This window comes from Pteropus medius, unplaced genomic scaffold (assembly GCF_902729225.1).
Source record: "Pteropus medius unplaced genomic scaffold, Ma_sr-lr_union100, whole genome shotgun sequence".
NCBI lineage: Eukaryota > Metazoa > Chordata > Mammalia > Chiroptera > Pteropodidae > Pteropus > Pteropus medius.
Genome location: NW_024349799.1, coordinates 977,336 through 1,000,307, shown reverse-complemented (window position 1 = coordinate 1,000,307; position 22,972 = coordinate 977,336). Strand labels below are relative to the sequence as shown.

General features: G+C 34.4%; 2 pseudogenes; both read right to left on the bottom strand.

Moving 5' to 3' along the window:
• Nucleotides 1–2,497: 2,497 nt before the first annotated feature.
• Nucleotides 2,498–16,199, bottom strand: LOC120621129 (elongation factor 1-beta-like; annotated as a pseudogene).
• Nucleotides 16,200–16,454: 255 nt separating this feature from the next.
• LOC120621128 (mpv17-like protein 2) lies at nt 16,455–18,256 on the bottom strand (annotated as a pseudogene).
• Between the last annotated feature and the right edge of the window lie 4,716 nt (nt 18,257–22,972).

The following is a 22,972-nucleotide window of genomic DNA, read 5'->3' as shown; positions in this document are numbered from 1 at the left end:
TACTTTAAAATTCTGTCTCAGGCAGCCCTAAATATGTAGAAGATTAAGACAACTGTTTCTGTTCCAAATCCCAAGAGATACTATCATTTTGCTATAGACTCTCAGGCTATAAATTTTAAATCCATGGTCAGGCAGGATGAACGTGGCCTTCTTCTAAGATGAAAAGAGGAAGCAAGTGAGATGTCCACAGCTACACTCACAAAGAAAAATAACAGTATCATTACTTGCTGAAAGACTTACTTAGCCTGACTCAGAAGGTAAAGTAGCATTACTATTGTGTCTTATCTAGATCCAGAGACTCTGAATTACAGAGAAATTGTTTACTTCAAATTATCTATTAAGCATTATCTATTAAGGTTTAGACCAATCACTAGACCTATCAAATGATTTCAAATCTTGGCTTGATTGTTTACAATCCAAAGATTATCTAAATTCTTCTCCACTCATCATGATTACTCCAGATGCTTTAAGCCCTCATTCAGCCATTTCAAGGAGGTTATCCATTCAGGCTTTATTTCAGTACCTCCAGTGGCAAGAAACTCGCCATTCCCAAAAGCCATTCATCCTATGTCCAAGCTGCTCTAATTGTTAGATAATTCTTCCTTATATTAAAACCAAATCCCTCTTCCCTGCTATTCTGTACATAGGGCCCAGGATAGAACTGCTCTCATGACATTGTTTGGAATTCTTTTCCTCTAAGTACACATCAGTTTTCCAAGTCCTTCTTCAAGAGGCAGCCAGAGCTAAACACAATCCTCTATGCTGGCTGACTGATACAGTATACAATAGAACTATCACTTCTATTGTTAATTCAAAAATCATGATTATGTGCCTGTTTTGAGCTATATGCTAGAGATACAAAGATAAATTAGATAACATCTTTGATTTCAGGGAGACAATAATCTATCTACAGGAGGAGCCAAGAATGTTAGCAAATATGTTCAATGAAAGGGCTAAGGGCTAAGGCTGAGAATACATATGCTCCCTGAGGAATGGGAAAGGCCCAGGAAAAGTTTCAGAGGGGAGATATTACCAGGTAGTCTAGAGAGAAAGAGAATTCTGGGAAGAAGCAACAGTATAAGCAAATCTCTGACATACGATTCAACATGATAAATTCAGGGAACTCCAAAAAGTTCACTATAACTGAAAAGCAGGGTATGAAGCATACAAGCAAGAGTTTAGGTTGGAGAAGCAGGCAAGTGCCACATGGTGGAAGACTGTGTATGCCATGCTAAAGCATCTGAACTTTGTCCTGTAGTCTAGTGGTCTCCAAACTAGGGTCCAGAAACCACAGGGGATGTACAAGAGTATCCACCGGAGTAAAAATATGAGAACTTCTACTTTATTTAATTTTTACCTAAGAATTTGGAAAATATTAAGCTTCACTAATATTTCATTTGAACTGACACTGGCATCCTCAACAGATTCAAATGCGAAACTATAACATGTCATACACAACTAGCAAAGCATCCTGAAAGAAAAATGGGAATTATACCAAGTGGAGGGTTGGACCATCCTGTTATTCACTGGCCATCACTCTGTTATTCATTTTATTTTTATTAAATATATTGTACTTTAAGGTGCCTAGTTAAGTGATAATATGGATTATATTTTCTACTTTTAAGTAAATAACCCTCATAAAATAAACGAGTGACTGAAAAAAAAGATCTCTTCAAAGAGACCCTAAACTGACAATAATACCAATAGGGTAAGCACAATAAGAGCTAAAACAAAGGCAGAGCTGATCCTTCTACTCCTTGTATAATTGCATAATTTCTCTTTGTCAGGTAAAAATAGTAACAATACATTCAAATCATTTATATATGTATATAAGACTATTTAAGATACGAATTTACATCTAGAATATGAAGAACTTATAACATTTTACCAAATTTGATAAAAGCCTCTTTTGCAGGGTTTTTACTTAAAAGTACTAACTTTGGTTAAAAATATTTGTTTTTCCTGTCTCAGAAAACATGGCCGAAAGCATTCTGAAGGCCTGCATAACGACTTTAGCAGATGATGCAGTGATCCAGTACATACACCTTCTGCATAGGTTGTCCTTGCGCCAGCACACTGCATCTTGCTGCAACAGCTGTATCCCTCCACCTGAGGGCTCTAGAAACCCAAATAGGAAGGCCAGGATTGATTGATGTCTTGCCGATGACAGGTGAGAGGTGGAGAATATTTACTGCTCCTCAAGTAGAACGAATTAGAAAAATTCTGCACTATCTTCCAAGCTCTCCAGCAGGACTGAGTCCCAGTTGCTCACAGTGGGAACTTACTTGGTAACAACTCCTTTATTGGATCAGTTCCTTCCTCCTTTTCTCACTTCTGCCACCCCTTATTTTGCTAAACAGTCGGATAAAACTGTAGATGTTTCTAACATGTTTCTGTTCTTGATATTTGTTAGACTCTGCGTCAGTAATGAAACGCATGAAAAAACAACTTTCTTTTTGTCTTTCAAAGCTTTAAGTGCAATGATCTATAATGGATTTTAGCTCTTGTAGAAAGCAGCCACATCCATGTACTGTACACAGTCCACAAAAGCAGTGATCCGCTCCTTCAGCATATCTGTTTCAACTTTATCATTGAAGTTTTTAGTTCCTTACTCCACTGGAACTAGTTTGGAAGAGCCCCGGACCAAGCCTTCTGCTTGAGTATTTCTGAAGCACTCGCCTGATTTGGCCATATCTGTCTCATCATTCCAAGGTTTCACATCTAATCAAGTGGGAGACTTGGCAACAAGTGCAGATCTTTTTTGGCTTTCTTTAACTCATACTGTGCAAGGTGTTCTTCTCTTTGCCTCTTTGCTGCTTCACTTTCATTCTCATCAAATCCAAAGAGATCAATGTCGTCATCATCTTTCCAGTAGTCCCCAACCTTTTGGCAACAGGGACTGGTGCTCCCATAAGAATCTAATACCTGACCATCTGAGGTAGAGCTGAGGCAGTGAGCTAGGGCTGGGAAGCGTTGCAAATACAGATGAAGCTTCACTGGCTGGCCCGCCACTCATTTCCTGCTGTGTGGCCCAGTTCCTAAAAGGCCAGGGACTGGTACTGGTCTGCGGCCCACGGGTTGGAGACCCCTAGTCTTTACTATGTGTAGTTCCATTTCCTGTGGTGTCTTCCACATTAGCAGGGCCATACTTGTTCAAAGCTTCTTTCACCTCTGTCAGGCTGGCCTTTTCCTAAGACTTGATGTGATTACACCAGTGCAGGGCATGATACAAGCTGGCAGGTGGTGGGCTGAAGACTGCCTCAAATACATAATCCCCGATGTAGCTTTGCTGAGCACCTAGAGGCCAGCGTGGCTTTTCAGGTGTCCACAGGCGGGGGCATCACCCAATCTGGGAGCCAGTGGCAGCAGAAGAAAAGATTAGTGCAGGCACTCTCCCCCAAGCTCTAAGAGAAAGAGGATGCAAAATGCCACAAAATGCAGCAAAGGTCCCTGTGTAGAGAATTTCCCCTTGCTGTACCCAGCCACAGGTTAAAGGTCAGCCATATTAATCTTTTCATTTCACAAAAATCAGGGGCTCTGAATTAAATGGTCCACAAATTATCTGCAGGCTTTTCTTTGTGTTTGGAAATCGAAAAACAACTTTTTCGGGAGCTAATAAAGTAAAATGTAATGGAGAGTGAATATTCTCATTAGTATTGATATGTTTTAAGCCACTATGTTAAACAAAAAAAAACTACTGTGTATGAATACAAACCTGAGTAAAAGAAAAGGGGGGATAAAGAAGTCCTAGGATAAGGTGACAAATTTAGTACCATAGTAAAATCATTACCTACATCATCTAGGCAAATTAGGGTGCAAAATGGTGAACTTAGATGAACGTTTTGTTGATGGTATTAATTTCATAAAAACAAAGTCTTTAAAATGTAGTCCATATCTTTATATTTTAAAATCACCTTTCAATGAGGTAAAAAAAATATGAAAGTCTGAGGTATTACATAGAGATTTGTTATTTTTCAGCAAAGAACTTGTATATTTTAAAAAGAGTTACATATTTTTCTTTTACAAATAAACAAATGTCCAAAATTTGCTTACCTTTTCTATGATGCAAATAGATTGCCATTAGCATACTACCTAGCAGATTTTTTTTTAAATAAATGAACACCAAAATCCCAGTAAGTTATTTTATGGATACTAACAAAGTAATTTTAAAGTTTTTATGGGAAGGCAAAAAAAAAAAAAATAGAATAGCCAACACAATATTGAGAGAGAGGAACAAAGTTGAAGAACTAATGATACCTGACTTCAAGACTTACTATAAAGTTACAGTAATCAAGACAGTGTGGTATTGACAAAAGAATAAACAAATAGATCAATGAACAGAATATAGAACCGAGAAAGAGACCCTTATAAATATAGTCAACTGATCTTTGACATAGGAGCGAAGGTAACACAATGGAGTAAAATAGTCTTTTCAACAAATGGTTCTGGAACTGAACATCTACATGCAAAAAAATTAATCTAGACATAGACCTTGCACAAAAATTAACTCAAAATGGATCATAGCCCTAAATGTAAAATGCAAAACTATAAAACTCCTAGTAATACCTCCTGGTATTACTTATTAGATACACTACCAAAGACATGATACATGAAAAAAAAATAATTGGTAAGCAGGATTTCATTAAAAGTTAAAACTTCTGCTGTGCAAAAGACAATATCAAAATAATTAGAAGACAAGCCACTAACTGAAGAAAATATTTGCAAAATACACCATCTGATAAAGAAATGTTATCCAAAATATGAAAGAATTCTTAAAACTAGACAAGAAGAAAACAACTTGATTGAAAAATGGGCAAAAGATCTGAACACACATCTCACAAAAAAAGACCTATACAAGGCAAATAAACATTTGCAAAGATGCTCTCCATAATATGTCATCAGGGAAATGTAAATTAAAACAGCAATGAGACATTAATACATAGCTATTAGAATGGCCAAAATCTGGAACAACACCATATGCTGGTGAGTATGTGGAGTGATGGGAACTCTTATTTATTGCTGGTGGGAATGCAAAATGTTACAGTAACTTCGGAAGACAGTTTAGTGATTTTTTTAAAAATTAAATATACTCTTACTATCAGATCCAGCAATCATGATCCTTTGTATTTAATCAAAGGAATTGAAAACTTATGTCCACACAAAAATCTGTATAAGGATATTTATATCAGCTTTATCCATAATTGCCAAAATTTAGAAGCAACCAAGATGTCCTTCAGTAGGTAAATGGATAAATCAACCATGGTACATCTAGACAATGGAATATTATTCAGCACTAAAAAGAAATGAGCTATCAAGCCATGAAAAGACATGAAGTAAATGCATATCGCTAAGTGAAAGAAGTCAATCTAAAAAGGCTATTTACTGTATGGTTCCAACTATATGACATTCTGGAAAAAAGCAAAACTATGGAGATAATAAAGAGATCAGTGGTTGCCAGGGAAGGGAGTTGGTGGAGAGATGAATAGGCAGAACAAAGAGGATTTTTAGGGCAGTAAAAATACTCTGTAAGATATTATAATGATGGATATGTATAATTATACATTTGTCTAAACCCATAGAATGTATAACATCAAGAATGAACCCTAAGGTCAACTATGGACTGTGAGTGACTATAATGTGTCACTGTAGGTTCATTTTTGGTAAATAGCTTACTACTCTGGTAAGTGATGTTGATAATAAAGGAGGTATGTCGGGGAGGGGTGTATATGGGAAATCTTTGTACCTTTTTCTCAATTTTGTTGTTAACCTAAAACTGCTCTTAAAAATTTGTGTTTAATAAACAACAAACAAACGGACTTCCTCTGTCTTTTTAGAATAAAGGTGAGAGTTTAACAATGAATCAGAAAGCAACTACTTTTCAAAGGAAGCATGTGTGTACAGAGCATATTTGAAACGGCAATGTTTCCATTACTATGCAATGTCATTACCAAAAACAATGTGAAAGTGTTGTCTTCATATCTGCACACTTAAAAGCAAGAAAATAAAATTTTTTGACTCGTTGTAAAATTTTGTAAATAAAGGGTTTCAATGTGGATTTTTTTTGGTTAAAAAATATTGAAATGTAATGCTTTTTAATTAGTTCACAAAAACAATTAATTAAAATTATGGAGATAGAAATGCATTGCCAAATTTCAGGGGAAAAAAGATTTGAATAATTGATGGATGAGACTGAAAAATAAAAGTTGTTTTAGTTATAGCCAATGATGCACTTCTATTTGTTTTTGAGGTATCCTATGTCTAGCCACTGTAGCATTCAAAAGCAAGGATCAAAATTAACTGAATTTTGAATCACTATATCAAAAAAATGTTAAGCCAAGTTTTTGAAAAATAATGAAGCATATTAAACACATTATAAAATAGATTAGCTATTTGTATTTGTTCTATTAATAAATGATATTTTGAATGAATTAGTTTTTATTGCATCTCATCCTTTTTAAATTTCTGTTTTGTATATATTTTACCATGTATGAAATAAATAAATATTTATTTATATTATATATTTTTTTGTATATTTATATTAGGTATGCATGCTCCAAATATTCTTATGAATAGGGCACCTAGACAATGGGAAAACTGAAAGAAAACCTATCAAAGGGTTCAGAACTGAGAAATAATATGATCAGATTTGTGTTTTCAAATGCATACTCTAGAAATAGTGTAGATAGTCATGGACGTTTGGAGACAGACAAGTTAGGAAACTATTTGACAGTGGAGTAGAGATAATTAGGCCTAAATCAACACAATAGCAATGGAGAGAGAGATGAACAGTGGCTAAAGTGAATAGACTTGGAAAACCAACTGCATGTGAGGGTCAGGGAAAGACCTGAAATAAGGATGACTTGACTCTCTGGATTGGAGTATAAGTAATTTCATTGGTAGGGGTGTACTCACCAAGTTAAGAGCTTCCAGACAGAAAATACCAGGAGACCAGTGGACTTAGAAGAAAAAGCCAAGATACGTGCTAAATCTGAGATGCTTATGAGAGGTAAGTATTAATGTCAGAAGGCTGGGCTTACAAATACAGACTTGAGAATTGTTAGTTTATATGATTATATTTTATTAACACACCCAAAAAATTGATTACTTTTCTTTATTTTGGGAAGGGAGAAGGGTCAGTTACATCATCCTGTTAATTCACACTGAGTCTAAAATTAACTAAACTCTTAAATCTTTTTCACATGTGATGCTATTGTTAAGGTATTTTTCTTTATACTGCATTTTTTGCCATTGGATTTTTGGACCTAGGAACTAGACTTTCTCCTTGTGTTTATCTCATTTCATCTTGCTGAAGTCAACCCATTCATCAGTTTGTCGAGCTCTCTTTGGATGACGCTCTTTATCAAGTACATCAGCCATAGCTTTCACTTTTATTTCATCACTTGCTAGCTTCTATTAATTGAAATTTTTGTGCTATTTCTTTTTGCCTCACAGGGTTCTCTTACTGAATTTATAGGCTCATGGCACCCTATCATCATCAGTATGTACATGGCCACTATTTTATTTCATGTTTACATTTTGTTGTTGTTATTCTCCCTTATACCACATTTCCAATCCCATTTATTCTCCTTACATCCTCCCCCACCGTATTGAAACTGCATTGGAAAGCGAACAAACAAAGAATTGAGGGCTCTACAATGTTAACTTTCCCATCTATGAGACTGGCATATCTCTCCATTTATTCAGATTCATTCATCCATTCAATGAATATTGCTTCAGTGCTTTCCATGATTCAAACTCTTCTCTAAAAGCTGAGAGCATATTAGACAAAAGTTTCTTTGTCTCTTTTAATAGAATTCTAATATTTTTCTGTGAGTATTTTCTACATTTTGTTAAGTCACTTTCTATGTACTTCAAGTTTTGTCACTGCAATGAAAGGCGTAAGATTTTTCATTATATTTTTTTAAATTGATTAGTGCAAGTATAGAATAATTCTGCTGATATTTTTGCCATTGTAAGTATTGGACTTCTATCTAGCAAACTTACTGAATTCTTTCATTAGTTTTAATAGTCTGTTGGTTGTCTTAAGTTTTTTGTCGTCTCTTCCCTTCCAGTCCTTACATTTTTTATATCTTTTTCTTGCCTTACTGCATTGGCCAGAGACAATTACTTCTCCAAGAATTCCTGAACCTCCCTTCAATAATTTAGTCTAAATTGATAGTGATACCACCAATCTATAGTTTGCAAACTGGTTTCTCTTCTTTTTGGGGGGAAGGAGAAATTATTGAATTTTCTAGAATCTCTCATTCTTTGTGATACCATTTTTGAAAATCTCAGTCCAAACATTTTCAGAATTTTCTAAATGAGATTGTGCACACATTCCTTGAGGCCATTTTATTTGCTAAATGCCATGTTTCAAGTTGTCTTATAGAGAGATTCAGGTTAAGTCCTATATGATGGTGGAGAGAGGTAATCAGTGAGATTTTATTTGAACCTCAAGACTTTATCTAATAGCAGCTGTAAATGTAGGTTAAATATATTTCATCGCTAGTAACTTTATTCCCATCACACTATCATCGTCAGAGTTAGCCCCTCAAATAATGAAGAGTAAGAAAGAATGGAATGCATCATAAAGGCTCTAGAGGTAACAAATGATGTTAATAAGACATCAAATAACTTAAAAGGATGAAGGATTCTGAAGCTCAAGTTCATTTGGTATGACATGATTAGTTCAGAGTAAAATCGGGAGTTAGTGCCTGATTTGTTACCTGTTGCATGAAGAAAGATATACCCTAACTTTTCCATGTAATCATTCTGTTACTTTTCAAAAGCAGTAAATTCCTGTTCAATTGAAAACATTTTCAGAACAAACCTATTTCATCATTTTGTGGACATTACATATTTGTTTATGAATCAATTATTGTAAATTACTTTCATGTGCTTCTTTTCATTATGCTAATTCTGTGTATCATTACACTTTTTGTTTTGCTTGGCTGTATTTTAGTGTCTGGTTAGTTATATTGACACTAAAACAAATATTTGGCACATGTTTGGAGTGGACTCTATCTCAGAATCAAATTTAAATGGTTTGTTGTAAAGCCAGGAAAATTGTTGCAACACTAGAGACATAAAAATATACGTACTCAGCTAATGCATGTTAATATTCATTGCTTGGATAAGAAGTTTACTAGGAAATATAAATATATATGTGTATATAAATATTTGAGCAGGCCTCAAGGTAAAAATTACAGAAAAGCTGCCATATTACTAGGAACCAATGAAGTAGCCAGTTTATTTCTCTCTTTATTTTTTGCCAAAGAGACTATTGAGAGGAAAAATGACAAAAATGGAGAGGGGGAGAGAGAAACATATACACTACACTTAAAATTTATTCTCCAAGATTATATTTCACTTTTTAAGTTATGATATTTACTCTTTTCTCCTTCACAAGTTTTATTCACTTACCTGCTGGGATAAAGTTTATCATCTTCAACTGCCATTTCCGTACTCATGTAAAAATAATAATAATTACATCAGGAAAATACCCAGTGATACTATCTATTTTACTGTTTCATTTTGAGATGTATAAACTATTAGTGTAAGGGTTTTTTTCTGCTGGACTGAATTTAATTAATAATTTGGATCATTCATTTTCTATGAAAAACTACAATGTGACCCTAAGGGAAAAACAACTCAAATGAAGAAGAGAACAATAGACACATAGTGATAAGGATAGAGCTGGTTAAAAGCATTAAAAGAGAAATATCTACAGTTCGCTCTTCATCAGCTTTTTCTAGAGCAATAAATCCAAATAGTGCTATGCCTTATGTTGCTTTCTTTCACTTTACAGATGCTGAAAACTTTCAAGTTTCTATCTCCTAGAAGTGGGGTGAAAAAAATCTGGTTATTATTCCTAAACCCATTGAAATTGCATTTGTGGCATCAAAATGGATTTTTTTAAAGCAGGATGTTGGATTGACAGTAAAGCAGCTGCTCTGCAACAAACGAAAGCAAAAATTAATAAGAGACCTTAGCAAAAGAAAGACTATTGGTTTTGCACACCCAGAGCAAATTGGCTGGATTTAGAAGAGCACACTTTGATCTTTTCCAGACTAATTACTGCTCTGTGGTTTGACTGTTTTGTGCATTAGTTACCCTTCATACAAAACCGAAACTGCTATGGTACACAGCTGTAATACAAATGAAAATTTGACATTCAGTAAACAAAGCATGGCAAGGGTCATTCTTCCAGCACAATAAATGCATAATACAATTTTAGAATGCCTTTTGTATACAAAAAAAAAAAAAAAATGACACAATTTAAGGCAGTTTTGAACTCAGAGTAGGCAGTCAAGGCTGTTTGTAAAGGATAAAGAAATTGCTCCCAACTCTAATTTATAAATATAGATTGCAAACAGTTTATTTCAACATTGTAGAAATGCTGAGGAATTTACATATTTACAGAAATAAATGTGTCTGTTCTTAGAAGATGGTTTCTCACTTGTCTTAAGGTTAATTGGGAGCAGATTTCTTAAGTAGCTGTTTGCAGTAGCAATAATGGTTTTTATTCACCAATATGATTCTGAATTTCATTCTGGGAAAGAATTCAGATTATTTTATACATAGACTACATTAAAGTATTTAATGTTATATTTATTTCTCAGAAACTATAATGAATTGAATAATATTTTCCACAACTACCAATTAAAGAATTTTTCAATTTTTTATTATTTATAGATCACCATTATTATTAAAGCACTTTTTCTGCATTAGGAATATATTTAGCTTATTAATGAGTTATCTTTCTAAAGGGCATCCTTTTAAAGAGTTTGTATTTTTAACATGGTTTTGACAATCTAACAAGCTGTAGAATAAGTTAACATCATGTGACTAAAAAATGGTTCAAGTACATTGAAAGGCTTTTAACTGATAATACTTGACCTAGTTTTTATTTAAACAAACTTTAGAGCTGTACAAACTTTAACCAGTTTTTTCAAGCACACATTTATGCAACTTCAAATATACCTACATTTAAAAGTCAAAGGACTTACAATAATCTCATTAATTAAATATTCAAATATTTAAAATATAGAAAAATGTCTGATTAAAGAAGTGATGTATCAAAAACATTTCTAGCTAGACTGGACAGAAAACATCACCCTTTTCAGCATTTTTCTATCTTAAACTTTTGAAAAGAGAGTTTAGAGAATTTTGATGATATACGTATTTTAATTACTGTTCATTAAAAACTGAAAAAATATTTACATAGAATTGCTTGAATGCCAACAACCATAACCAAGACAGTACACCATGGGCATGAAAGATTGGAAATTCTGAGCTCTTCTATTCAACCTTTTAAGAATATCACACAGTTTTTGAGCAAGTTTCCTCTTTAATTGTTATATGAATTATATAAAATTTATGACCTTTGATGCGTCCTGTTTTTGCTTTCAAAAATTAGCTGGCTACATCCTTCATATACACACAAAGCTGTCTTCTAAAATGCCTGTTTCTGTCTGGCTCACTTACCTTTACCTAACAGAACAGCTCTCCTAGGAGGTGGGGGTGGGGAGGGGGTGGGAGAAGAAGAGTAGTTACCTATTCACAGCAAGAGGCTTGAGAATTCAGCACAATAGATTTTCACAATATGTTTAGGAGAGGCCCAGAGCTACAGTACTAAGCACCATGTAGAAAGGTAGATAAATACATAGAGATAGAACCATAGACCTCAGCCAAGTGGATTGAAGAATAACAGAGAATCTATAATGCTTTCTACTTCAGCAGCAGTCAAACCCAACCTCTGCAAATTAATCAGCCGGCAAAACACCACGAATGGAGTAAAGAGGATATTGATTCTTGAGAAAGTCACCTATATTTTATTTTCCCATTAAAAATAATCACAGAATGCTATTCTAAAATGTAAAGATTTTTCCCCCCATGAAGTATAAAATAAACTAGTTCCTTTTTGCTAATACCTCTAATATTACCTCAGAATGACTGCATAAAACACTTTTAGTTTAGGAGAGAAAATTAATAAATCCTTTAAAGCATTATTTGCATGCATTTTTTTCCTCAAGATTAAGAATCTTGGGGTTATAGTAATTTACTGATGACTCCATTTAAGTGCTTTCTTTCCTATGACTTAATTATTTAATGTCTCTTTCCATTTTTTTTGTCATGTCATGCCTTCAGATTTGGAAATCACCTCAAAGGAATGAGAAACTAAGAAATACTTTTACTTTTCTGTTTTCCAAATAAGATTTCTTGTTAAACAACCAAATCAAAGACCTCTTCTAACTTATCTTATTCAAAAATTAAAAATACATTCATTGAGGTAGAACTTTTAACAACAAAAATTGTAATTCTGAAAACAGAAATTAGATTTTATTTAGCAGTGGGAGCCATTTTCCATAATGTTTTCTTAATTATCCTGTAAAACAATAAAAAATTCTTTCAGATGCTGTACAATCAATGATAGCCTTGTGATTGAAAGACTTTTTTAATCCCCCTAACTGGTGTATGTTTCAAGTTTGTGCTTTTGGGAGTTTTTAGAGTCACAAGTTCTGTTTTAAATTAAACACCTTATTAAAAGGAAGCTCTATTCATAAATAACAATGTGCATAAATTAGAATGGAATAATAGGGGTTCTGCATATGTCTCCTTTTCTCAGAAGGCTCTTAGAACAATTTTTCATCCCCAGGAAAAAAATTGAAATTTGTCAAGTAGCTCAGTTGCAACTCAGACATCTTTGCTGAGTATGCAAATTGGCCATCACTATCTTTGCTGAGTATGCAAATTGGCCATCACTATTACCAGCATGTTTTGGTGGGAGAGAATGGCAACAATTGTTATCTGCCTCTGGAAACAACTTCTAAAGTAGAGTGTTCTCATAGGTCATTCTGAGGCTATTACCAGTATTACCCTGTTTCCTTCAGGCAAGAACCTAACTTCATCTAGACCGAGATAGAAAAAAACTCTCAACCTTCGGGTAAAATCTGGGGCTTTTAGCTGCTCCCCAAACCATTTTTCATCTTCTTAAGGTTGGAGGCCACAGAGTACTTTTTAAAATGAATTTAACACTTGCTGATCACCGAAAAGATTAAAGGCATAAATGGCCAAGACTGAATGTCAGGGTGGCTACCAAAGGCTTCAGGCCACCACTAATCTGCTGCTTTTTCATCTGACAAATCTAGTAGCAATCATGTTTATTAAATACCCTCATATAGTTCTGTAATAAAATTTGTGCTGTCATCCAGGAGCCAATTATCACAAAAGAGAGGCTGTACGCGAAAGGACTTTGTAAAGTGCAAAGTATAAAGTACTACACTTGTAATAACAATTGTTATAGGTATTAAGTGCTTACTTGCCCTGTACCATGCAGTATGTTCTATAAGGGTTTATTTAAACCTCACAGCAACCTTGAGAGATAGATGCTATTATTGCCATTTTATAAATGATAAACCTGAGACTGAGAGACAACTAAGACACTTCTCGTTCCACACAGCAAGAAGGAGAAACCAGGGAAGAAGCCAAGATCTGTTTGACTCTCAAATCCAAGTACATCATACACACTATACTATGGAAGGGATTGTTATAGTGATGATGTTGACCTTTTCCCCTCTATTAGAAAATGATAGTTTTGTCATGACTGACAATTTATACCTCTGAAAATGCACATGTTGTTATGAATTAGAAAGTTGAGACAAGCTATGTTTTGTTTATAAAAGGTTTTTTCTTTTGCAGTATTTACTTTTATAGGAAAGAAAGTAAATATCACAATACTCTGAAAAATAAATTGTGGTGAATAAGTATTTGGAACTGATTTTTTTTTTCTTGTAAAATGTTTTAAAAGTTAGAAGTACCCTTAAATGGTTGGGCCAAGTTTTCATCTATTTAACTTCCAGATGAAATTAAAATACTTAGTTCCACCATCTATGATGATTTTTTTTGGCGGGGGGAAGTCAGTTTTTCTCCAAAAGAAATTGCTTACATTCTTGTTTTATTGTTCATATGAGTACAGTAAGTGCTATATACACAAACCAATTACTAATCAGTACTTGTTAAGAGTTAGATTTTTAAATATTTGGTATTAACCCCTATGGCATCAGAAAATATTAGTGACAGTGGCATTATAATCAAATGTCATTACATATGCAAATAAATAATTAATTGAAAATTCTACATATGAATTTTTTAATCTGGAAACTCCTGGTATGAAAATAACAGATCTATAAAGAAAAGTCTTTTATTAAATCATCTTACTTAAGAATTTATAAGAATCATATTTTTAAATATTCATCCTAATACATTTGGTTATGGTAGCAATAAGCTCTATTCCCACTTTACAAAGAGAAAAATAGTGATCAAAAAAAGTCATAATAAAGTATTTTAATTTCTTCTAAAAATTAAATAGATGAAAAGTTGGCCCAACCATTTAAGGGTACTTCTAACTTTTAAAACATTTTACAAGAAAAAAATCAATTCCAAATACGTATTCACCACAATTCATATTTCAGAGTATTTTAATTGATTTGGGGGCATGGTATATGAGAGAAAAAAGGACCGAAAGTTCAGTTACATTAATATAAGTCTCACTAGAATAATAAACCGTGATAGTTGGGAATATCATTACAATGCAGAGGAAATATGTTCTAATATAATATTTTTCTCACTCTATCATTACAGTTCTATGAAAAGTTTGGGAAAAGATTAGGAGCTATGTTTTGAATAAACTTGGGATGAACATTGCTAACAACAATCCAAATAAGTGTTTAGATTACTCTCTCAAGAAATTGCAGTATTTCATGCAAAATGGTACTCACTTTCCCACTAAGGTAATGTTTTACTCACCATGAAATGAAAATCTATATTCTGTCCTCCCTTGCATGTCTCTTTAAAATCTCAAACCAGAGGAATGAGTCACATTTTGGACCATTTTCTTTTTTAATCTTCACTCTTCTCTTCTGTTTCTAAAGGGATACTTAGTTTTAACTAGATTTCAATTTCATTTGAAATGATTGAACAGGTTTTCTAGAATGAGTTAAAGATAATCCATTGAGATCATTTTGGGAAGCTACCTTTAAAGATGCAAGGATATGTAAAAAATGGTACATCTAGATTTAATAGAGATAATGTTTGGTTCTTTGAGACAGAAAATATGTAATTGTGATATTGGCAGGAAAGATACATAAGACGTACTTTTCACTTCTAACACCTCTTTAAATAAGCAGTTTTCTTTGTAGAATGTTATATTGAGAACACTAAACACATTAGTGAATTTCTTGTACAATAACAACAGAAACGTGATATTTTTTAATTCAAATGGTTAAAAACGCACAATATTATTTAATGTTACTTACAATTAGACTATGAAACTTAAGGCATGTGGTAAAAATTATTACATAATTTCCATGAAAAAGGAGAAGTAGACTTCTAGTATTATTTTAATTAAATATTTACTATTAATATTTAATAAATGTCTTATTAATTAAAGTTAACAAAACATTGTTAAATATTCATTTATTAAGCATTAACTTATTAAAATAAATATTAATTTATATGATAAATATTAATTTATATGATAAATGTTAATTTATAAATATCGATGATTAATGATATGTTGATATTAGTGGTAAATATCGATTTGTTAAATATTAAATAAATATTTTAATATCTAAATTTAAAATATTAAAAATTTTAATATTGTAATCTAATAACTTCATTATTCAACAGCAATGAAAATAATGAAAAGCATAACTTTCTCATATATACCACCTATAAATTATGGTTACAAAAATACTCATTGGGAGTATGATTCTACATGAAGAAACTTAGGAATAAAGATTTCTGGTATATGTTAAATATACATTTATTAGCAAATATTTAGTAAGTGCCTTCTAAGTTCTCGGCGCTAGGCCTGGTGTCTATGATACAATGATAAAAGAGGACATAGTCCTTGCCTTCCAAATGATCGTAGTCTAAAAGAAGATAAATATATATATATTTTTCAATTACAGAGAATTTAATGGAATTTTTACATCCATGATAGAAGGATGAGACTGGCCACAGCCTAAGGCTCCGGATCTTGGGGGCCAACTCCAGGCCAGGCTCTGTTCCACGGGGACTGGAGATGCCCCAGCCTTGGTCCCAGGGCCCAGCGCCCAGCCCACAGTAGTGTTAAGGGTTTGGGGCTTGCAACTGGCTGTCTGGCTGATTGAGTCCCATTGCTGAGGATGGGACATCTCTCTCACTGGTCACTGAAGCTCCCAGTGAGAAGGGTTGGGGGATGACTATCCATATTCATGGTTGTGTTACAGATGGGGAAACTGAGGCCTGGTAGTGGGCTTGGAAGGGGCAGTTCAGCCAGGTGCCCAGGAATCAGGGTGGGGCTAGGATCTGGGCCAGGATCCGGGCCAGGACCCTGGCCTGGCCTGGCTCAGGAACCGTTCCCCTTCCTGCCCGGGTGGGTAGTCAGCTGAAGGTCAGTCCTGTCCTTTCTAGCTTCTGGTCAGGAGACTAGGCACAGTCTGCACAGTGCCCAGGGCCACTCAGCCTGGAATCATCAGGGGGCCTGGCACTTGGTACTTCAGGTAGGAAAGGTATGTGTCCCAGCTCAGCATCAGGCCATTGATGTAGCTGACTCAGAACTGGGGTGGCACGAAGAAGAAATTCACCAATTGTGCAGCAGGCCACATGCACCAGTCAGCCTTGTAGAATTTCCAGGACTTGTCCCGCAGCTCCTGGCAGCTCTTGCCTAGAAACTGGCCTTCTAGGCAGCCAAGACCCAAGAAGTACCAGACATACAGCATGGGAGATGCCACCAGCTGGTCGACGGGGACCCTCCTGGGGATATTTAGGAGGCAGGACGCGGGGAGCAGGAGGTCTGACCAGAGGTGACAGTAGTGCAGGAAAAGGCTGGTGCTGCAGCCCACTGCAAACATGCTCTCGGAGCACAGCGGGTTGAACTTCTGGCTCAGCAGCCCCGGGATCTCCCACCACCGGCGCGCGCAGCCCGGATTCGCGATGACAGCGCCACAGTCCAGCGTGTTAGTGAGGAGAAGCGCATGGCCTCAGAACAGGGGCTGCCCCGCCGCCCACAGGCAGCGCCCTCAGCGGCAGCAGCCGAACACCACTGCCCCGTGGGGACTTCGGTAAAGAAGACAAATATTTAAGCGGTAATTGCAATTAAACCAGAGAAGTGCTATAAAGTAATAATAGTGATAATAGCTAATTCTTTCTGAGCACTCAGTGTGCCAGAACCTTATGTATTTACTCAAGTAATCCTCACAGCAATCTATGAGACAGATACTAAAGAGAAAAAAAGGTGTGTTTAAGATCTGCTGGAACATAGAGAAGAAAACACTTCACTCTAGGGAGGTCAGACATTTGAGCCAAGTCCTATAGGATGTATATGTTGATAAGAGGAAGTGATTTATCAACCGGTATAACATAAATTATGCCACAGGAATCCCAAATCTCCAAATCTTGATGGCTGATAACTACAAAGTTTATAGTTGCTCACAAAACCTGACAGGTTGGCTTAGGGACTATTCATGCCTCCTTATTCTGGGACCCAGAATGACAGAGCCTTCACCTTTTGAAGTATCACCAGCTACCATAGCAAGAAAAAGGGGTGTGGTAAACCGCACATTAGCTCTTCAAGTCTCTACCACTTGTGTTGTTTTCATTTGCCAAAACAAGTCACATGGGCACACCTAGCTTCAATGGAGAAGAAAAGTGCCATCCTAAAGTATACCTAAAAGTAGGAGAACAGGAATACTAGAGAATAATACTAATGCCTACTAAGGGGTAGAGAGGATGAGTAAACCTAGGATAAAGGACATACACAAAGGCATGAACGTGAACGAGAGTTTGGTACACCTATGGTTTCAATTATCAAAGCACAGGATGCACAGGGTAGAAAAGTGTGAAAAGGAGAGAAAAAAGTGAGTGCCAAATCATGAAGACTTTGAACACACTTGGGAAGTTTAGATTTCATCTTTTAGACCATACGAAATTATTCAGGATTTCAAGCAGAGAAGAGAAGCTATCAAAATTTTCATTTAGAAAGACCATGCTAGCTGAAGCAAAAAAGAAAAATTAAAAGGAAGAGATTAGAGCTAAGGGGACTGTATGAGTTTCCTATTGCTGGGTAACAAGTTGCCACAGACTTAGCAGCTCGAAACAGCACATATTTATTACCTCGCAGTTTCTGTAGATCAGAAGTCTGGGGACAGCTTAGCTGAGTTCTCTGCTTCCAAGCCTCACCAAGTTGCAATCCAAGTGTCAACTGGATCATCAGAGGCTCAAATGGGGAGAGATTCACTTCCAAGCTCCCTCATATTGTTGGCAGAATTCACTTTCTTGCAGCTGTAAGACTGAGGGTTTTAGTTTCTTGCTGGAGGCCACCCTAAACTCCTAAAAGGTAACTCACAGTTCTTTGCCACACGGGCTCCTCCAACATGGCCACTTTGTGACAGTTTATTTATTCAAAGTCAGCAAGGGAGAGTCTTTCACCTCAGGGAGGGCCTAGACCTCTTTTAGGGCTTTCAGCTGATTAAGTCAGGCCCAAACAGGATAATCTTGATTATCAATTGGTTTTCAAGGGAGGGGATTATACAGCGCTTGACCAACAGAGGTTAGGAATAATTTGAGCCACCCTACAATCTGAGCACAACAGGAATTAAATGAAAGGATATTTCAAGAGTCCAGGTGAAAAGTTATAAGATCCCAGACAAAGATTCGAAAATGTTTAGGAGATACAAATATGTCTTAGCTATAATTTAAACTTTAGATAATGATCAGTTTGGTTCTTTATTTTCTTATCTGTAGAACTGTACTCTGATAGTACTCAAAGTAAATATTTTTTAATGTTTTGACCTTTAAAAGAGCCACAAATATTTCAAATATCTGGATCATTCTAGCCAAGAGCAAAAATAAAACAAAATCTATAAAATATTAGATTACCAAGCATTGAGTCCTATGCCACAACTCACACATAAAAACTAGTAATTAATTTATAGTAACACCAATAAGGTTTATATATAATTTGTGACTTGAAAAATAAGGTACAACATATAATTGATAAAACTTATGTTGCATTTTTTATAGTTTACTATCAAAACAATTATTTAAAAACATATTTAGAATGGCAATTGTTTTTAAAGAGTAAGATAATTTAATATATATCTGTATATATTGTGCAAGATCTTCACTTATATAAATAATTTGAAAATCAAACAAATGTAAAGATGTCAGTTGAGCCAAAGTCATTGCAGTCAAGGCTGAAAGACATTTAATAACTATCTTAGAAAGTGACAAACCATCTGCCCCAATTGGCTCTAACTGCATGTGCTCATGATAAGCCATAAATATATATGATTGACTAAAGAGAGAGAAACAGAAAGGTAATGTCCATTTACATCCATGTATCCATTTTCCTGTTTTACCATTAGAGACCTTTTTAATGCCTATATTTTTTGAAATGCAACAAAAGTGACCAATACAATTATTTTAGATTCTATGTCAGCTACCATATAGTTTAGCTAAAATTAGAAGGAACTGGCAATTGAGGGAGATCAGTTGAGAATGGATGCAAAACACATTGTAAAGAGGTCGATTTCACACCTTTAGGATTAAAACACACCAGTTAAGAAAGTTGTGGAATAGTCTTTAAGTGAAAATTCAATCTCTGAACTAATATTTAACCTTGAGAATAGAAACCAGGGGGGAAAGCCTCCCAAATTTTCAACGACCCTTAAAGATAAAAATATTATGAAGAATCTCTGCTATCCAGAATTTCCAGGGCTCCAGAACACTTACTGTGCAGAAGTATGTTTTGCATCTGAGCTTCAAAAAATGCCATGTTATTTGCATCAAAGAAAAAAATCCAGTTAATTATTTCTCAGAAAACAAATCTATAATTTCTTTCTAAAAGCCCCCTTTGTGTATGTGTGAAAACTTCATGGAATTCCCAGGAATTCAACCAGCCAGATACCACCTCAATGCGTTTGCTTTTTAGAATTCTGTGACATGCACACTGCCTGCTGAAGATGTGAAAGGACAAGTCAGAAGATAACGAGCCAATTTCAAGTGTCTTCACATTCTGTCAAAGTGAACACTGGAAAGTGTTTATCACTATTATTTATATAACATTGAAAGAAAAAAGATTTCGAAATTTGTTGTGCTCTAGAATGGTCGGCTAACACTCCATAGATAATAACCAAAAAGTAAGTGCATGGTAACACCGCAGCACATCACTTAAAGAGAATCGCTTTAAAAAGTGGTTTCATGAACTTTCGTGCCTCCCTAACAAACATTTTACATATAAAAATTAGCTCAAAAACATATTCGAAGGACTTTCATCACAATTACAACTTATTATTAGTTAAACAATAAAGAATGAATATAGTATCTTTAAAACAAAATCTTTTTGAGGTATGATTAACACACAGCACAATAACTGATTGTATGTAAATACACAATTTGGCAAATTTTAACCTGTATAAAGCTGTGCAGTCACCTCCACAGTCTTTCCTCATTCCCATCGGTATTCCTTTCTCCTGTCCCTCCCTAGCCCTACCTCCCCCATCCCTAGACAACCACAGATATGCATTCTGTCACTTTAGATCAGTTTGCATTTTCTAGAATTTTATAAAAGTGGTACTATTTGTGTCTTGCTTCTTTCACTCAGCATTATTATTTTAAGATTCATTTGTGCAGTTGTATGTATCATTCCTTCTGATTTCTAAGTAGTATTCCACTGCATAAATATAACATATTTTTTTATGTATTCACTTCTTGATGGATATCTAAGTTATTTCTAGTTTGGGCTATTATAAATAAAGCTGCTAAGAACATCCATGTACAAGTCTATGTATAAACATAAGCTTCTGTTTCTCTTGGGTAAACATCGAGGAGCAAAATGACTGGGTCATATGTTAAGAGTATGTTTAACACTTTCAGAAACAGCCAAAATGTTTTTCAAATTTGTTGTACTTATTTACATTCCTATTTCACATGAATTCTGGTTTCTCCACATCTTCACCATACTTGATACCGTAGGTCTTTTTCATTTTACCCATTCGAAAAGTGTATGGTAGGATTCATTGCAGTTTTAATTTGCATTTATTTTCTTAACGAATAATGTAGTTGAGCTCTTTTCATGTGTTTATTTGCTATCTGTATATATTTTTGGTGATGTTCCTGTTCAAATTTTTTAAATTGGATCCTTCATCCTGATGTATGCTTTGCAGATATTTTCTCTCAATCTGTGGCTTGTCTTTTTCTTCTTTTACAATGTCTTTCAAAGAGCAGAAGTTCTTCATTTTAATGCAGTCAAATTTATCACGTTTTTCTTTTGTAGATTGTGCTTTTGTTGTCATATGTAAGAAATATTTGCCTAACCCATGATCAAAAAAATTTTATTTTCTTCTAGCAATTTTATAATTTAAGGTTTTACATATCTATAAGCCATCTTTAGTTAATTTTTATACATAGTATAAGGTATTGATCAAAGTTCATTTTCTGAATATAGATATCCAATTATTCCGGAACTATTTGTTAAAAATATTTTTTTCTCCACTGAATAGTGTGGGTATATTTCTGTACTCTCAACTCTGTTACCTTGATCTATTTATCTATTATATTGATCTGTTTACCCCAAGGCCACAGTCTTGATTACTACTGCTTTATAATAAACATTGAACAAGGGTTGTATTAGCCCATGAACTTTGTTTGTTTTTGAAAATTGTTTTTGCTATTCTATATTCTTTGCATTTCCATATGAATTTTAAGATCAACTTGTTAATTTCTATAAACAGATATGCTGAGATTTTTATTGCAATTACATTGGATCTGTAGATCAGTTTGGGGACACCTGACATCCTAACAATATTGAATCTTCCTATCCATAACATAGTGCATCTCTCTACCCACCTAGGTGTTTAATTTCTCTTAGTAACACTTTGCAGATTCCAGAGGTGTTGCACATCTTTAGTCAGATTCATCCCTAAGTATTTTATATTTTTGATGCTGTATGAATAGTATTATTTATTTCAATTTCTAATTATTCATTACTAGTTAATAGAAATACAACTGATTATAATATATAATACAATACATATGATATATTATAGCATAGTAAAATTGAATACATTACATTCTGCAACATTGGTAAATTCACATTTAGTATCATTTTTGTAAAATCCATCAGAATTTCTACATAAACAATCATGTCATCTACTTAAAAAAAAGTTTTAGTTCTTCCCCTCTAATTTGGATGCCTTTTATTTCTTTCTCTTGCCTGATTGCACTAGTTAGTATCTTCAATACAATATTGAATCAAAATGGTAATAGACATCCTTGCTTTGTTCCTGATCTTAAAGACAGTACATTGAGTCTATTAAATATGATGTAGGTTCTAGATTTTTCACAGATGCTCTTTATCAAGTTGAGGAAGTTCCTTTCTATTTATAGTTTGCTAAGAGTTTTTATTAGGAATAGACATTGGATTTTGTCCAATATTGTTTATGAATCTAATGAGATGGTCATATGGTTTTTCTTTTTTTCTTTTTCTTTTTGCTAATATGCTGATTTTTATTGATTGATTTTGAAATGTTCAACCAATCTTATGCCTCTGAGATAAATTCCATTGGTCACAATGTAATCTTTTTACATATAGTTAAATTTTATTTGCTAAAATCTTGTTTAGAACTTTCGCAAATATGTTCATGAGAGATATGAGTCTATAGTTTTCTTATTAGTTTCACAGTAATCTGGTCTCATAGTATGAATTAAGAAGTATTTTTTCCTCTTCAGTTTTCTGGAAGCGTTCATGTAGTGTTCATATTGAAGCCACCTGGCTTCAATATGAAATTTTCTTCATGAAAACGTTTTTAACTACCTTGAATAGACAGTCAAATTCTTTAATAGATGTGGGACTATTTAGGTAATCTGTCTTTCTTGAGTGAACTTTAGTAATTTGCATTTTCAAGGAATTTTTCAATTTTATCTA